Below are 19,517 nucleotides of genomic sequence, written 5' to 3'. Positions count from 1 at the left end.
TAATATTTCCAATCAGAAAACTATATTGGAAAGCATGAGAGCACTGGCAAGGTACTGTATTGTTACTATTTAGATGCTTTATTAAAAGAATTTGAAATGAGAAAATTAAAAGCCTTTTTTTATGGTATTATTTGATGTGCCACCACAAAGAGGATGCATTCAGTGGATTTGCAGTCTTTTTGATAAAATCACTTTACATCGTTTTCTTGTTCTTTTGCTTTGTTTTTACTCTGTATTTGAACATTGTTTCTGAATTTTCTCTTAAGATGGCTAATTTTCATAAAATCTTTTGTCATATAAAAAGAACAGGGGAAATTAGATTTTTTGTATAAACCGGCCTCTATTGTTTTTCAGAAAGACAGTACTTCAGAAGGCCAGCTGTCCATTACACAGAAAATTGTTAACCCATCTAGCAATTGATTGAATTCTATAGAGGGCAGCACTGAGAAGCCATGTAGTCTAGTCAATTTAAGCATGAGTTAGGGAATCAGGAAACCTGAATTCTACTCGTGGCTCTACCATTGACTTACTGCCTGTCCTTGTGAAAGTCATTAAAAGCAAAACATTTCAAAAGTGGGCTCTTGTGGTTTTTTTGATACTTCATAGGGTGCTGAACTTTAGACAACTAATGACTGATTTTTCAGAGGTTCTGAGCACCTGCAACTCCTTCCCAACTGGGTTGGTGAATTAGTAGAAAATCAGGCTCTTGTTATCTAAACTTGGACACTCAAAAATCAAGACTTCCAAAATTAGAGGCCACTTTTTGAAAATGTAAGCTCCCAAGTCTTAAACTAGTGTCCCAACTATTGCAGCATCCTTCCTCTCTAAGAAAACTCCCTTACAGCATCCAAAAAGTGGGAAAAATTGAAAGATAGCAGAAACATCCTCTCTTCAAGCACCCCTCTGAGAAGTAGAGATGATGGAGAAACTATCCCACTACATCCAAACAGCACCCAGGAGACTAGTCAAGGAGATAATGATCTATTGCATTCCATGGGACCATATAGAGCCACAACAAATATTGGCTCAATAGTCTGAAATTGCAAAAACTGTGTTGCAATTTGTTGGAATGACTATTCAATAGGTAAAGTTACTTTCTAGGCCATCAAACTTAAATGACAAGCCTACTGAGTTTAGTATAGATCTAAAGTTCATATGTTGTCGTTATCTTTGTATGGAATTAATGGGATTGAAATAAAATTAAATTCAACCCATATTTATAAAGCAGTTTGTGAAATAATTTCAACTATGCAGTTTGCTTGATGTTGGAAAATCTTTCCATTCACTGAGGGTCAGCAACTCCCTTGAGTTGGATTGGAGACAGTAAATGAAATGCATACTATTAATTCTAAAAAGGGGGAAAACACTGGTTTTCTGAGTTCCCTGAAAAAAGACAGACTGGACCATATTCTGACATCATTTTATTTGTGAAACTTTCTAGAAATCCACCCTCTATGAAGTCAGTAATACACAGGTATAATTGAGGGCTGAATTAGACACACATGATCTCTTTTTAAACGTATATTTGTAAATGTAATTGATCTCTTTTTAAACGTATAAATGTAAATGTAATTTCTGTAGTGGTTCTTTACCAGCACAGAATGCTAATACATTTTGATGACCAAATGCTTTTGTGATTAACCTTGTTTACCAGCAAGTCATGAGTTTAATGCCAAGCCTAAGCTCATTGCTATAATCAGAGCAGACTAGGGATTTTAGAACAGTGATATACAAGCAGTTCTAAAGGATGAGCACTGCAGTGATAGGCCTATAAATGTATGAATTGGGGTAAAAATAAACTTGAACTAAAGCCACAATAATTTTCCATAAAAGAAAACATAAAACAATTTAACAGCAACTGCTCAAACTTGGTCCAAATGTAACTCCACTGACTTAATAGATTTGCAGCTACTTGCATCAGGTCTGAATTTAGCCCAACAAAGAATATCACTCAGCATAGCCAGAGCCTGGTTTTCACATCAGCTGATTTTTAAAATAAACCCCTAAGAATCAATCACATTTGCTAACACAATGGGCCAAATTCTGCCTTTAGTTATGCTCACTGACCTCAGCCATATAATATGGGTTTAAATGAAATCAGAACTTGGTTCAATATTGGTTGTATTTTAGAAGTTATGGGGCAATCAAGCAATATGACCTTTAGTGGTCCACCAGAGAATCTAGTTCTCTTTTGTATGGGATCCAGATTAATCAATATCCTATTATGATCACAACCTGGGTTTTTATAACTGACACATACTGGGAATAGTCTGGACAATATATTTTCCTCTGAAGCCTTCCTTCCTTCCAAGAGATTAAGTGGATTCATACAATCTGCTTGTTATATTTGTCCTTTTTTTATAAAGTGGCAAGGAAGTTTTAAACAATATTATGTAGTATGATATAAATATATACAATCTGTGCCCACTCTTGTATTCATTATTCAGGTGAAAAGCCTAGTGACGTGTGTGTGTGTGTGTGTGTGTGTGTGTGTGTGTGTGTGTGTGTGTGTGTGAGGGGGGGGAGGGAATAGTGTAAAATTGATGCTACATACTGGAATGCTAGGGAAAATGTGATGGGGGTACACAGGCAAAGTCTTTCTTGGGTGCCAGGAGACAGTACTCACCAGGTGAAATTGAAATCAATGGGAGTTTTGCCATGGACTTTGGTGGTGCTGGATTTTATTCCCAATTACTCCAGTGGTGAGTGGTTGCTGTTACATCCTCCTTTGCTGGACCATTGAAGAGGAGAAATCCTACCCTCACTGAAATCAGTGACAACACTTCCATTGACTTCAGAGGGGCCAGGATTTCACCTGTGAGATCAGTGCATAATAAGGGACAAATCATAGCTTTCCCTGAACAGGGTGTGGGTGAGGAGGGGAAAATGGCACAAGAACCCCCTGTCCCACAGACAACTACACAGGAAGCAGCCATACTATTGGGGCTAGCATTCCTGACTGTAAGGGGAGTCAAATAGAGACCATGGCAGCACTACACATCACAAAGGGGGCAAGTCTGGACGTTTGGGAACAAGGCCAGAGGTCTGTGTCCCCCACTCACCAGCTAGTCTCCATTGGAGAAAACATCTGCTATCCCGATACATGTGTAGCAAATGCCATTGCTGATTCATTGCAACACCCTCAAGGTTATGAGCCCTTCTTTAGTTGCATTGTGCTGCTCCAGTGGAAGAAAGCAGATGTAGTGAGTCTCCCACCATGGAAGATTCCTTAAGTGATGTAGAACTGATGCAGTGACTCCTATTTCCACCCCCACACCCCCCGGCCATCTCACAGTCCTTAGTGTATGATGCATGTCCAGGTGTGATACAGAGACACCTTGGCAAAAGATCCCCTGGTCTTTGCAAACAACTGTTGCATCAGACCTGACAAACTCATTACACTAAACATGTCTTGCAGGATATTTATCCATAAAGAGTAACATGTTATGTGCTTTCTGTAGCTACTTTATGTGTCAAGATTCATTAATGTTATTGTGAATCAAGTAAAGATACTATGTAAAGAGTTATGTTTGTATAATGAAAATAAGTTTCTAAAGTCTGAATCAAGGAAGGGTTGACAAATAGGTTTTGCCAGACAAAGGATGTATATTCACCTGTCTGTCTAGGATCCCATGTTCTGGGCAACAGCCTGGAGCCTTATTTGCATACAAAGGCAAAAGGGGGATGTGAAGTCAACAGGGAGACAGGACACCAGAGGAATAACCATAGAGGGTTGTTCTATCTCTGGAGGAGACACTGAACTTTGGGGAAAATAAGGAAAAGGAAAAAAGACTCCCCTTTATCCTTTACCTAGGAAGTAATCAGGCAGTGTGATCACATTCATGAAACAGGATCTCATCCAGGCCTGGTTGAAACACTGCAAAGGACATTTGGGGTGAGAGAAACGTCTTTAGACAGAAGGTTAATCTGTTAAGTTTCAGCTCTAGAAAGTCTGTTATGTTTTTGTTTTATACATCACCTGTTGTTTCTATTAACCCTTCTATCTCTTAATAAATTGATTGTTGTTTTCACTATAAATATATCTCAGTTCTGTGTTATTATACAAGTGATTATCCTGATTTGAATCAAACAAACTGGTATGTACACTGTTCCCTTGGGGACAGCTGACTTGGTATAGCTGTGAGTGTTCAATGGAGAAAGGGCTGGACTCTACAAGGGGAACACTTTGAAGGGGTTTGGGGACTGCGTGTACCTATTGTTAACCTGCAAAGGCAAAGGAAGGGCTGCTGTAGCCCTAAGGGTGATTGCTTATGTGGCTAACAGACTGGAGGTTTCAGACAGCTGACACTCAGTAAAGCTCAAGCATCTCTCTGACTGGAGGCAGGGAGGCAACAAGGTGACTCTCAGTTCTGGGTACCCATCAAATCAAGAAATAGGATGGTGTGGCTAGGATGTCCATACACCATAGCACTCCTCAGTAGCAGATTAGATCAAAGCTGTGGAGAACAAGAACAGACTGATCAGGATGTTCTTTGATGTCAAAGCCAGTATTGTTTATTTAATATCCCATAAATAAAAATGGATTGAATCACCACAGCTAATCGTTGCTCCTTACCAAGAAGCCAGTTTTTGCTGGAGCACTCTGGCCTGGCCCACCTTGCCTAAAGCCTATCAACCAGTTTCATGGGCCTCTGGTTCAGGTAGGCCCAGGGCCGGTGCTACCATTAAGGCAAACTAGGCGGTTGCCTAGGGCGCCAAGATTTGGGGGTGCCAAAAAGCGGTGCCCCCCATTTTTTTACAGTGTTCCTGGGCTCGGCTGCCAGCAGTGTGCTGACATGTGCACCTCAGACTCCCTCTCCCAGCGCAGCGGCTGCTCCACTACTCCCATCTCCCAGGCTTGCGGCGCCAATCAGCTGTTTGATGCCGCAAGCCTGGGAGAGGAGGAGAATTAGAGCGGGGGCGGCGTGCTCGGGCAGGAGGCAAAGCAGAGGTGAGCTGCGGTGGGGAGCTGCCGCACAGCTCCCCGGGCTGGGGGCGGTGGGGAGATGCCCCGGGGGGGTGTGCCTCAGAGCGGGGCCGGGGGGGTAGAGCTGCCACAGGGCTCCCCACCCCAGCTCACCTCCGCTATGCCTCCACCCTGAGCATGCTGTCGCTGCTCCACTTCTCCAGCCTGCCAGGCTTGCAGCACCAATCAGCTATTTGGCGCCACAAGCGTGGGAGGGGAGGAGAATTAGAGTGGGGTCGGCGTGCTCGGGGAGGAGGCGGAGCAGAGGTGAGCTGGGGTCGGGAGTTGCCGCCCGGCTCCCGGGGGGGGGGGGGGGACCTGCCATGGGGGGGGGCGCCTCAGGGCAGATGGGGGGGAGCTGCTATGGGGGGGCACCTCAGGGTGGAGGGGGGGGGCGGGGAGCTGCCACAGGGCTGGGGGTGGGGGCGCAAGGTGGAAGTTTCGCGCCCTAGGCGAAACTTCCTTGCACCGGCCCTGGGTAGGCCCGAGCTAATCAGCCACCTTCACCTCTTCTTGCTCATCTCACCTAAAGGTTGTGTGCATGTATATGTGTGTACACCCTTTCTAAAATTAAAAATATTAAACTGCCCCTTCAGCCTCATCTGTCCAACAGGAAGCAAGAGACACCAAAGCCATCCACCCTGTAAAAACAGAATGAGAAAGCAAAATAAAAAATCAAGAAACAGAACAAATATCCAGCACAATATATATGGTGTATCCTCATGAGATATCTTTACTCACAGCAGCAGTCCCAGTGATTATAGGATTGGGAACATAAACTGGTATGGGACCCAATCCTGGTATTGTCAATGGGAAACTTCAGTGCTGTATTCCTACCACTATGTGGTGCTGTTTGAAGCTACAAATCAGCAGGACCTCCAGCCTATTATGTGACTCCAAGATGAGGTCTTCCAATATGAAACAAGGCATACTGACTTCTCCTTGACGTAGGGAGACCATACGTCCTGTTTTGGCTGGGATGGTCCCTGTCCCAGCTGTCCTGACTTTTTTTTTTTGCAAAAGTGGGTATTTGTCCCATTTGCTCTTGCCAACTTGATCAGTTTCAAAAGCAAACAAGACAAATGCCCACTTTTGTCAAAAAACTGGGGTGTGGAGGAATGTGTTAGGGGGCAAGTGGTGATGCCAGCCCCACACGGGGGGAGAGGGGGGGAGGCAGGGCTTAGGCAGGGGGCAGGCAGGGCTTGGGCAAGCAGCGACGTGAGCCCTGCGCAGGGATGGGGGGCTTGGGCAAATGGCTTGGGACAGCCCCCTGGGGGGGGGGGGGGCGCTTGGGCTGGCCCTTTGCTAGGGCAGGGAGGAGGGCTAGCCCCTTGTGATGACCTGTTTTCCCTTTGGGAAATATGGTCACCCTACCTTAACCTAGAACAGAACCAGACTGGGACAAGTACTTACCTTAGGTAAGTGTTTCCCATGCTGTCCATCTGTAGTGTACTGGGAAAGAAAAGGGAGGCAAACAGTTTTGCAGTGTGTATTCTGCAGCTGGCCCTTCTCCCCTATCTCTCCCCAGATACTCCATATTAGGTTTCAGGAAAGGGGGTTGATGTAAATAAGATATTCTTTTAACTAACCCTTCAGTCACTCTCACTTGGACTTTCTCTTCAGTGGCACATTCGTCCATCACAAGGTATGAAAATTCTGAAGATTCAAAGCTTTTTTAAACCTCATCCTCTGTCATTCTAAATTCAGCCTCCCCAATGGGGAGAGAACATGCATCCCTGTAGCCTTTCAGACTTGCAAATTTCAGCATTTCTGTTTTGAAATGGAAAGATTTAAAGTTTTTAGTTAAAATAAAATAAAAAGCTGACAAAATCAGACAAGGCATTTTAAAAGCAGCTTTGCAAGTTGTAGCATAAATATACCAGCGTAAGCTAGTTAGCCCACCCTTTACCATGTTAATGAAAAAGAAATTTACTTGCCCCTTTAACAAAAAAAAAATATTTGCATGTGAGTGAGTAGAATTTTGAAAGCCTGTTTTAAATCAAATTTGGGTCACAACAATATGTTTCTGAGCCGAGATCTGAGACCTTGTCTGCCACATATCAGCTCAGTATGCATCATTACAGCTGAAATAACGAGTGGCCCTTAACTATCATGGCACTCGCAGTGGCTGCAAGTATTTGAATGAAGCTGACCTTTTACATACTAATGTTCCATAGCTGCTAATAAAAAAAGCATTTTTTTCAGAGATGGGAGTAGAAAGAAATATTACTTATACTTTACTAAGATGTATGTATCCTAGCTGCAGTGAAAGAAGAAAGGTCAAATTCTCTCTCTTGTCTCTTTTTATTATTATTAGTAGTAGTAGTATTGTCTAACTTCTCACCCATCTTTGTTGTACTAATGAAATTAAGATATCCTTCATGATATAACTGTGAGCTAGGGGGATCTAAATTACCTTCATCTGGCATCATTCCAATATACTATAAATGAGGTAATTGTCCTTGACTATAAAATTTGCATTTTCAAGACTTAATTGCTATCATTACATCTTTTTGTAATTCTATTAATTTAACTGAATGGAGCATTTGGTTTTATGGTAAAAATTTGCATTAAAACATTGTACATCTAAATAGAATTTTAATATTTGTGTCGAAAGCGTAGTACAGTTATCCCACAGGACCTAAATAATTTTGCAAGAAGAGACTAGGAAGCAGTCGCACATTAGGTCAACAAACAGGTTTTCCATAGGTGAATATTAATAGATCTTGCTGTACCAGTACAGTACAATTAATGGACAAAAGCTTCTGTTTGGGTTCTCTGAAATTATTGTTCCAATAATGTCTGGATTCCTTCTACATAATCATTAACTGGAAATACAATCTCCTAGACACAATCAAAGTTGTGTTCTTGCTTATACATTTTGTCGCAGAGATATTTCATTGGACATGTATGCGAGATATGTTACATTTCAAAGGAATCTCTGCAGTCCCAGTAGATTCCTTCTCTCGGTGTTAGGACATATACTTTCCTGTCAGCCAACAAGGCTTGAATGAAAATATGCAAGAAATGTTTTCAAAATATTCTTATGTGCACACATGGTCTTCTGGCCAAGGTCCACTGCACAAGCTATGAAACTAATTCATTGCTTGGTATTTCAGTATCTGTTTGGGAAATGTTTCCATCATACTCTCTGGAGCCCCGTTGGCCATTTCACAAACATGTGGCTATTTTCTTAATGGATTTTTATTTGAATGTGGAATCTTTCCTAAAAGATTAACCAAAGTACATTTATGCAGTTAATATTGATAATCCTTTACTTAACAACTCTGTGACCCTTTTTGCCAACATAAGCTTCTTTGGTAGTAGACTGACTGTGGACACAAGATATTTTGTGACTATATAAGACATGATTGTGATAGGAGAATAAAGCACAGAGTGTGAGCAATTTGGGACAAAACCCACCTTTTAATGCTGTATCTGGTCCAATGGGGCCTCCAATGCAATGCACATTGCACTCTCATAGAAAAATCTGTAACAATATACTCCACAAATTGGACTCCCACTTTTGTTTGACTGGCCCTTTCAATGCTTTATGCTGAGGTTCCCTGTCACTGCTGTGGCCCCTTCCAAGGCCTATGACTCTCACTCCGCTCTGACCTATTTGGAGCCAGTGCTTTGTACACTTTTTTTGGCTTCCAAAGGGCTGGGAGGCCTACAGTAAAGCTACTCCATCTGCATCTACTCTGCACAGAAAGACATGTTTTTTCCTATGCAGGGAGGACCACCTGTGAGTTCTTTCCCAAAGAGTGAATTCCAGTCAATATGAACATTACACTGAGACTGAATTTCTAGTCAGTATGTATGATGGTTCATTTAAAAAAAAAATGTATTCCTTTTGAAAATTCCAGGTTGAGCCGTTAGCCCCAATTACTTCAAACACCAACTGCCTTTTCTGGCACATCTATCTTACTGCATCTTGGCAACAATTTGCTTGCTTTAAACATTTGATCACATAACCAGCCTCTGCGGGGGAAGGCAAAGAATTCTGATCATTGTGTTCACAGTTAGTCACGTCAAAACCAACACAAAAACAAAACATAAGGTAACAATTGTAGTTAAAATATATTGTATCACTTTGCATACTAAAGCATTTGCTTTGGCAATCCACCATGCTTATGTGTGCCTGTGCTGATGCTGTCTGAACAGGGACTGCCTCCTTAAAGTTGACATGTGCATCCCATTACATCAGTATATGCCTGACTTCATTATAGCTCACTGGCAAATGGATTTTTGGAAGAGATGCATGCTCTTAAAAAGTCGCTTGATTTCACACTCTTTTCACGTTCTGGCAATTTACATTTTGGAAATTCTTGTAGAGTATCTTGTCATTCAGAGATAATGTTTACATGTATGCTACTGCACACATTTTTTAACAGGTTTATCCTTTGGATAGGTCTTATCTTAAGGGTGCATTAAGATTTAAAAAAATTAAAATCCCTACTTGTGTTACTGATAGTACATGAGATTATTAAAAATGAAAGGGCTAAATTATATCTCTACATGGTATAGTTGCATAGGGATGGAAGAAGTACCTTTTAGTACCATTGCCTGGAGTTATTCTGCCCATATTAGGTATAATGGCACCAAAAGCATTGAGGAGAGCATAGGGAGGTGAGGTTCTTTGAAAAGTTGAAGCCTGCACTTCCACCAGTGCTCTGTAGTGGTGAGGGCTGTTGAGTTCAAAGGGAGGAGAATAAATGAGAGGATAATTTGGCCCATAAAGTGTGTACAGGAAGCCATAAATGTTACATGTACTAAATATTCTCTTAATGCGCTAAATTGTAACTGCACTATCTATAGCAACTAATTCCTTCTCAGTATATTTTAAAACTGGCATTTCACACTTTTATATGAAATACATATGATACTGCATCTCTCCAGATGTGTAACGATTATTTTGAAATGAACAATGCTGTGTATGTGTTGTGTGCTTCTTGTGTGAAACTTGTATTTTCTATTAAAAAGTTATGACTGACTGTGGCTGTATGACTTTGTGGATAGGCATGGTATTAAACCTAAAGGGATTGCTTGCTGTTCTGGAGAAAGCAAGTGATTTCCGAACATTATCCTGTGTAGGTGATGTTCAGGTTTAAATTATGCAGTGGGTTATTTCACACTTGCTTGTTTTTTTCCCAAGTGCGTGATACATTCAAGTTGCTCAGTTTGGTCAAGTCCATCTCCTTTTGGTTTGACTCTTTCATTCTTTGCACTATGATGTGCACCTCTTCTCCACCCCATGCAGAAACTGAAGTTTCAGAGATGTGCAATCCTTTCAGAGTGACAATAGAATGGTTGTGTAAGTCTCCCCACTGATTAACTTAGCCCCTTAAATTAATAACTCTGTAATCTGAGCTAGATGTTGCATAAGTGATGACAGAATAGCCTTCAATGGAAATGTTATCTCCCAAGGTTTCTTGTTCAGTAACAAACATAACTCCTGAACCTAAGCAAGCAGAAGGAAATGTTTTTCACTCATTTGACTCTTTTCTTATTATTTTTGCCTAAGGAAATGGAGTTAACATATTTATGTAAAACAAACAAAAAGCAATAACAACAACACATTTTTACAAATCCCTACTGGCCACGGTTGTTATCAGTAGTATCTTCAGTGAAATGAAGCAGGGAACCATGATTAAGTTTGCCAAGAATGAGTTCAAAACCTAGCTCAAAACCTTAATTATTACAGTACTTGCTCCACAGCCAAGTTCAATGGTCTGCTCTAAAGTGACCAATGGAGTGGGCTGTACTACACTGATGTTGCATCGCTGAGCTGTTAGCCATCTTGAGACATCAAATATTAATGGACAAACTGATACCTGGCAATGATTTTATACTGAATTCATATAGCACTTTTCAAATGGAGCCCAATGTGTCTTTAAAAGCATTAGGAACAGATTCTGATCTGATATCACTGAAATGAATGGGAGTTTGCCACTGACTTCTGTGTGGGACAAAGATTTGTTATTGAATGTACGAACTATATTGTAGCAGACCTTGTTCTTGTATAGTGTCTCAAGTGAGCATGGCTGTGGGGAAAATCAATGGTGTAAGTAAACAACAACATCTATAGTTGGCAACTAGAACCCAGATATGTTCATTTTTTCTGTGCTGCAAACTACATTTCTGCCAGTTCTCCATCTTAGTTATCCTAACCAACTAATAGGACACAAAACTGGTCGGACATTGTTCTGTTGCATCATATATGACTTCCAGAATATGGAAATGGTTAAGTGTTTGTGCTTATCATACCAATTGACAGTTTTACTTTATAAACCTAACGATTATCAGCACTGTCTCAATTTCCTCTCCTATATTTCTAATCATATTCTTTGTTGTTCTAATCTAAATCAAGTTTGGATTCCAGACATATTCTTTCCCTACTAAATATAAGTAGTTATGGAAATTTACCTTAAATGAACTTCCAAACATTGAGATATGTCTGTCATTAATTGTATACAGCATCTCCTCTCACTGTTACTTCCAAACCTCATCAAAATAGGCCTTATGGAAAAGCCCTGGGGCATTGTGACCAAACACACTCCTGTCTTCACACCGTGCACACTATTGTGATAATCTTTGTACAAAATATACCTTCTGAGGTATAATTTGAAAATTAATAACCCACTGCTCAATAATCTCATGATGAAATGTATGTAGCAACATTTTATGTACAGTTATAAATTCCGTCTGAATGACATTGATAGCGCATGTTCAAACCTAGGTAGCCCCTATTAGGCAGGACTGGTCCTGGAATGTGTGTTTACCTCAATTTACATATAAGCTGTAAAAAGGATCCTCAGTCACGGAGGAGGAGGATAGAAGACAAGGAAAATCTGCATTTCAGTAAACAGAGGTGACAAGAAACAGCTTGCAACCTCTTTCACCAAGAGACATCATGTTGCCTTCTTTACTATTTGAATCAATTTTAACTAGGGATAACCCTCAGGAAAATGCATTTCAAAAGGTGACTGAACTATAAAAGTGAGGGGCAAAAACACTCCCAAGTTATTTCTCCCTATCCATCTCTTTCTTTTCCACCAAACAGGAAAATAAAAAACAACCTATGGACTACGGGAGCAGACCCTGACCTGAAATTTGGTCACCCCTGTTGCTGGAAGCTTGTGGTAAGAACTTCACCTTGACCCAAGTCTAGTTTGCTTAGTTTAGAAAGCTTTGTATCTTTATTTCACTTGTAATCATTTCTGATCTGTCTGTCTTATGCTTGCACTCAAGTAAAATCTCTCTTTGTAGTTAAATAAACTTGGTTTATTCTTTAATTAAACTAATCCAGTGTTGTGAATTGTTTGGGTAACTTCATTTAAGGTAGCAGATTGTTGTATAATGATCCCCTTGTTTGACTGGTTTTAGGATGGCCGGAGACCATGTTGAGAGATTCGTCTCCCTACCAGCATTTATAATCGGGGTTAAGATTGCCCAAAATAAAAACCAACAAGGGAGTGCAGGAGTAAAATTCAGGTACGTTTATTAGACTAACAGTTCAACAAGGTATGTAACTGGGTATGCTATAAAGGACTCCCAACACAGGTAAAGGTGACACTAGAACTATACTGACTGTGACCAAAAGGGTTTACTCCCTCTCCAAGACTGGGCCCAGGTAAGGGGTATGGAGGACTCAACAGGTCTCTACCATTTCTTGCAGCTTGTCTGGAGCCTCCTGACCTCACGGCACGGAGCAGGTCCGGGACCAATCAGGCAACTCGGCAGGGTGAGAAGTGGACCTCAGTCAACAGGTAGGTGGTAACTCTGCTTAGTGCTGGTGATTCTTCTTCCTTCTTCCCTGCGGCATCATGGTTGCAAGTAAGATCTGGATGAGAGGGTGGCAGCTAGCAGCTCACCCTTGCGTGCAAGTGTGTAAACCCTCCCACAACCCTAAGACGCGGTGCTCTGGCTTACGCACCTGAGTACAGCACTCTACCACTCAGATGGGCAGCACCCTCCCTCAGATGTACTAACCCTTATATGCTCTGCTGTTACTGGTCAGATCGCATGTCACATGGTTGCCTGGTTTCCCACCTTTCAGCAAAAAGGGCAGGAAACTGTCCCTAAGGAGGGGGAAGAAAGGCAGCCAATATGGATTCCTAATTGTTGTTGTTAGGAATTCAAGATGGCAAGTGGGTATTAACAACTAGAACAGAAATACAAAAATTCTCTCCTTACACCCTGAGAGGGGCAATGGACCTGATATATCTGGACTGTCCAAAAGAGGGCTAGACACTGCAGAACTCACTTTTGGGGGGAAATCCACGACTGGGAGAGTGTTGGGCTGACTCTGCAAGTAGTAACCAAGGCTTTTGGAAGCCAGAGTATAGCTGGTGTTTGCTAACAGGCTGCTGGCCCACAGGACTGTCGCTATACACAGACACCTGCATGCCGTTTGGCTGTTTGTGAGGAGTCCAGGTTGGGAGCTACAGCAGTAAAGCTTTGTGAGGCACCCTGGGTTGCAAGGCAGGGGTGAGACAACCCCCCACTGGTCTGGATTGCACCCTGGACTGTCATAGGCATTTAATAGGTAATAAACCAACTGGATGAGTCATTGGCAGGAACTGAATGTGGGGTATCTGAACAAGAACCTCTACTGCCTGAGCTAAAGAACCAGCTTCCTTAACTCTAAGGCTATAGTGGACCCCTAAACTCCTATATGCAGGGGTGAAAGTAACTTACAGGACTTACCGGTACTGCCGGAGTCCTCAGGGGGCCGTGGCCTCAACTGGAAGAGGCGGGGCCTCAACTGGAAGAGGCGGGGCCTCTCACGATTTAAAGGCCCTGGGGCACCGGCTGTGGCTGGGAGCCCCAGGGCCTTTAAATCAACCCAGGGCTCCCAGCTGCAGTGGTGGCTTGGAGCCCCCGGGCCTCAAGGGCAAATTAAAGGGCCTGGGGCTCTGGCCGCCGCGGAGCCCCGAGCCCTTTAAATCCCAGCCCCAGCCCAGGTGCCAAGCTGCGGGCGGGATTTAAAGGGCTCTGGGCTCCCCACAGTGGCAGGGAGCTCTGAGCCCTTTAATTCCCAGCCCCAGCCCGGCCACCGGAGCTGCCTGTGGGATTTAAAGGGCTCTGGGCTCCCCGCATCAGCCGGTGCGGTCCAGCACGGTGTTCTGGCTCTTGCCGGTATGCTGTACCAGATTGTATCGGCTTACTTTCACCTCTGCCTATATGTGGACTAGCCAATGGTGGGGAGGACAAAGACACGCACTGTTATTGTGGGTTACTTGAAGCATAGCCCTGAGCAAAGTGTGGTATGTAAACTACACCATGTCAGGAGTAGCTGTGGATTGCAATTAGAATAATAATAAACTTTTTTGAAGTACAGGTTCTAGTCCTCTGATCAGAGAGAGACTTTTTAATCCTTGACCATATTGATTTGTAGAATTTTAGCTAGTGATGATGGGAACCTCAAAAGGTTTGCTGCTTCAGTTTGGCTCAGATATATATCTTGAGATTATCCAAAACTCTTTCATTAGGCACTAGAACTGGAATATTGTTCAACAACAGTATTTTTTTAAAAAAACACGTTTTCTTATATGTTGCCTGACCTGGCACCCATTCAAATCAACAAAAAGGTTCCCATTCAGTTCATTGTGCACTAGGCTAGGCTCTGAGGCAGGGTCAGAAATATTGTGACAACTCACTCCTTTGTGCCATTCTGGTTTATTGGGCAAAGCAGAAAATGCAGAACCAAGTAACAAAGGTCTTTTAAAAGATCTGTGAGGTTTATTTTAAGTTGAGATGAAACTTCCGTGCACTTCCGTTTCTTATTTTATTCAAACTCAAACTCAGACTCAAAGCCCTGTTTCCTGAGTTTTCTCCTTTACATTTTTCTTTTTCATATCTCTCACAGTGGTTTGTTTATTATTCTTACTGCTTAGAATTTTCTCCTTGTCTGTCCATAAGCTGGTCAATCATGGTCAAGAGTCAATATAAAAGTAAACATAAGACTGAACTATCAAAATATATATATCATGTGTTTACATATTCCTTAACAGCAAGGATTTTTCTTTCAACACTTAACTGGATGTGAACAATAGCTAGACATGTGAATTGTCCACAAACTATATTTCATGTCCTGAATCTAATCACCAGGTTGGGAAAACTATCATCATTTCCAGTTTTAATTTGCCAGGAACAGGGTTCCTATTTTGAGCAATATATTTAAGTGTTTTATTATTGGAGATCATTCAAGTATTTTGTAAGTATTAATCTTTTTTAGAGGAAATATCTCCTTCATCTTCTTTTCCTAAGAAATAGATAACAACAACTAGGTCTACACGATTTTCCTATTTTAAACTATTTTCCATTCCTTGTCCCTGCTCCCCCATTTTCCTTTTCACTGAACAAAATGATATTCACCCAGCAAGATTAAGCTAAAAAATAAATGAGGCAGGACTGTCACGCTGGTGAAGGTCATATTTAATTTTTCTATCCATAAACTACAATCTTTTACTCTAGGAGAAAAAAAGATAAGCTTTCACTGATATCTTAGATTCTGTTTTTCACCTACCATTGAAGCAACACTAATATTTTTCACCCAGCAGTTTTTCAGCATCTAAACAGATTTCCCTTTTCAACAACCACATTATATTCCATCCTACTCTGTCTCCAAATATAAGAAGGAAAAAATAAATATTGGTTAATGGTGTTGAGTTGGCAGCCCTAGTGATCCAAAAACCCACTGGAGTCAATGGAAAGAGTCCCTTTCATCCCCTGTTGATCCACAGAACAGGCACTGCAGAGACAGAGCAAGCATCCCCATTTTACTCCTCTGTGCATCATTCCTAACCTTGGTAGAGCCAATCTAGAGCTAATGAGAGTTCACTCTGCTTTAGGAGAGGGTAAGCTGATTGGATAAAGTAAGAATCAATCCAAAACCTTTTGCCCACAACTGAAACCAAATACAAACCCAGACCATTTTTACGTTTCAAAAAAAGTACCATTGATTTTAGTTGCCCATTTCCTCACCCCCTTGATCCTGCAATCTGATCCAGGTAGGTGGACCACTGAGCCCATATCATGTCTCACTGATTTCATCCAAGCTCTGTAAAGATATGACCCTTGGATTGCAGGATTGTGGTCTTACATTGTAAGAGCCTTTGGGCAGTGATGTTGTTTCTTTATTTAGTGCTCACTATGTGTTTTGGTAGTGCACATTTTATGGCAGGTATTTTCCAGTCAGACAAGAAGGAATGATCCTTGCCATGAGGAGCTCACTCTCTTACATTTACAGACCAGGTTAGTGGTACCCCACAAATAAGTTTTTGATTCCGTGTAATCTGAATCCAACTGCAGTCAGAAATGGGGGTGTGGAAACACCACAAGGAAAGGTGTACTCGAGGCCTCTGGCCAAAAGGAAAAAATGGACCTCTTTTGGATAAGCCTATTCTCACAAGACTACCAGTCCAGTTTTGTAAACTCAAATGTTTCAGACTAACATGGCTACCCCTCTGATAAATGTTTCAGACAATTTGTATAACTTTCTGAATTTTTGTGGGTATACCCAAAAATGACTTATAGGCACATCTCAGGAGGTTTGCCCATCCCTGGCCTCCATACCAAATAAATGCTTGAGACTGCCAATAAAAGTGCTAATGTGTGCCAATTGAAACAAGGTGTTTTTTTTTATTTTGTTTTGTTTTATGTCAAAGCCCCTTTTCTAGGAGCTCAACTGGAAACATCATACTTATTTATTATAGGTCACTGAACATTTCTCGTCTATGCTGGGGGATTTTTGTTAAAAGCATACATGTTACCTATAAGGCACACAATTCATTTCTGTGAAGAGTTTCCATGATGCTTCTGTCAACTGCTGAAAAATCCAGAAAATTATATTGCATAAATAAAGGGCCAGATTCTGGGCTGTGAGCTGCCCTCTTTATATGGTTTGATGATACAAAGCTACCAGATCTCCTTCAGTAATGAGGCATATATCCAGAATGCATTGTGCGCTGGCGATCCCTGACTGGCAGATGGCCCCTTGGGGGTTGTTGCACCATATTTTAGAGCTGCCCCCAGTAGCTCCTGGCTATTTAGGAGGGGGGAGAGTGGGAAGTGTGACTTTTTTCACTCTATGAATGATTTACTGCTCAGTAAAAGATTTTAAAAAATCTTTAGGGAAAAATTCAGTCCTCAGATGCAACACATGTGGCTCTCGTTGATTTCATTTGGAACCATGTGAGTTTGTACATTGAGGAATAAAATTTGACTTTTGATCTTTAAGATCATTTAGCATCAAATATGGAATTACAGTACCAGCTAATAAGATATTTTTCACTAGAGAGACCAGGTGGGTGAAGTAATATCTTTTACTGTGCCAACTTCTGTTGGTGAGAGAGACAAGCTTCCAAACGTCCAAAGAGCTCTTCTTTAGATCTGGCACCAACCCAGCTACAAAACACTACATATTCTTCACAGTGTCAGCCCAAACAAGTTAATAGCAACCCAAACACAAGAAAAAAACCTCTCAGCTTTCCAGATGTCTTGTAATATAATTATCCCCATCCCCATCCATTTCTATTACTTTGCAGTGCTGTTTTATACATAAATATACATTTGATTTACACTATAAACGTCAATAATGAATGTTTGTATTTCATAAAAACAAGATCAACACCACCGGGGAGCAGGAGGGGACAAAACAATGCATAAGGAAGGGTATTATACTTGGGGGAAAAAAGGTAACTGCAAAGGCTAACTAGAATGATTCTTACGTGACCCTCTCTATTTGCTATTATTAATTCTTCCCATGTGACACACTAGGATAAGAACATAGGAATGGCCAGTCAGATGAATGGTCCATCTAGCCCAGTATCTGTCTTCCGACACTGGCCAATGCCAGGTGCTTCAGAAGGAATTAACAACAGGCAATCATCGCATGATCCATCCCCTGTCGTCAACTCCCAACTTCTGGCAAACAGAGGCTAGGAACACCCAGAGGATGGGATTGCATCCCTGCCCAGCCTGGCGAATAGCCATTGATGGACCTATCCCCCATGAATTGATCAAGTTCTTTCTTGAACCCTATTAGAGTTTTGGCCTTCACAACATCTCCTGGCAATGAGTTCCACAGGTTGACTGTGTGTTGTGTAAAGAAGTATTTCCTTTTGTTTGTTTAAAATCTGCTGCCTATTAAATTCATTCGGTTATCCCTGGGTCTTGTATTATATGAAGGAGTAAATAAAACTTCCTTATTCACTTTCCCCACATCAGTCACAGTTTTATAGACCTCTATCATATTCCCTCTAAGTCCTCTCTTTTCCAAGTTGAAAAGTCCGTCTTTTAAATCTCTCTTCTCACATAAGCTGTCCCATAACCTTAATAATTTTTGTTGCTCTTCTCTGTACCTTTTCCAATTCTAATATATCTTTTTTTTTAGATGCAATGACCAGAACTGTACGCAATATTCAAGGTGTGGGAATACCAAGGATACATATAGTGGCATTATGATATTTTCTGTCTTATTATCTATCCCTTCCTAATGGTTTCTAACTTTCTGTTGGCTTTTTTGACTGCTACTGCAGACTGAGCAGATGTTTTCAGAGAACTATCCACAATCTCTTTCTTGAGTTGTAACAGCTAATTTAGAACCCATTGTTTTGTATGTACAGTTGGGATTATGTTTTCCAATGCACATTACTTTGTATTTATCAACATTGAATTTCATTTGCCATTTTGTTGCCCAGATATAACTGTAATGACTAGAGACTCCAATCAACATAGGAACATAAGAATGGCCATACTGGGTCATCCCAAAAGTCCATCTAGACCAGTATCCTGTCTACCGTCAGTGGCCAATGCCAGGTGCCCCCAGAGGGAATGAACAGAACAGGTTCTTGTGTTATGAGTGAAGGAGTAAATAACACTTCCTTATTAACTTTCTCTACACCAGTCATGATTTTATAGACCTCTATCATATCCCCCTTAGTCGTCTCTTTTCCAAGCTGAAAAGTCCCTGTCTTATTAATCTCTCCTCATGCAGCAGTTGTTCCATACCCCTAATCATTTTTGTTGCCCTTTTCTGAACCTTTTCCAAGTCCAATATATCTTTGAGATGGGACGACCACATCTGCACACAGTATTCAAGATGGGGTGAAATGCCACAGTATATTTCTCATAAAAGCAAAAAGCTTAAGCTCTCCTCAGGTACAGCGATAAGGCTGGTGAATCGCAACTAAAAAAGTGATGAGGATTGTAGGGGGCACATTGTTTAAAGTAACAACCACTGGAAAACAGAGATGATTCCTCAGCTGGAAGTAAAAATTTACAAATTTCCATAAGTGATCCTTCTTACAGGTTAAAACACCAGACCTGACCTTTAGGTGTGAGGTAGCAACTCCATGCTTTAACCATCACAACTCTCTGAATACCACCTGAACTGGATGTAAGGCATGGTGCTTTCCTCACCGAGCTTACAACCTAATTCTACCCAATGGTCCATGCAGCATATAGAAACACACAACAAAGGTTTAAATGTTTGAATAGCAACAACAATAATACTACCTAGCTCTTATATAGGCATATATTC

At 41.4% G+C, this 19,517-nt stretch overlaps 1 long non-coding RNA gene across 2 annotated transcripts in view; it reads right to left on the bottom strand.

Moving 5' to 3' along the window:
* Nucleotides 1–1,501: 1,501 nt before the first annotated feature.
* LOC135981628 (uncharacterized) overlaps nt 1,502–19,517 on the bottom strand; it is a 39,136-nt gene continuing 21,120 nt past the window's right edge. Inside the window, exons 2-4 of one of the 2 annotated variants that reach the window (XR_010598746.1) lie at nt 6,556–6,736; nt 5,493–5,607; nt 1,502–4,457 (exon numbers count right to left, since the gene is read on the bottom strand). This is a non-coding gene — a long non-coding RNA (uncharacterized LOC135981628). Of the gene's footprint in view, nt 4,458–5,358; nt 5,608–6,555; nt 6,737–19,517 lie in introns of those variants that run through there. The other variant, XR_010598745.1, reaches the window with a different exon arrangement.

The sequence above is a fragment of the Chrysemys picta genome, chromosome 2 (assembly GCF_011386835.1).
Source record: "Chrysemys picta bellii isolate R12L10 chromosome 2, ASM1138683v2, whole genome shotgun sequence".
Classification (NCBI taxonomy): domain Eukaryota; kingdom Metazoa; phylum Chordata; order Testudines; family Emydidae; genus Chrysemys; species Chrysemys picta.
This window is presented reverse-complemented; position numbering and strand designations above follow the sequence as displayed.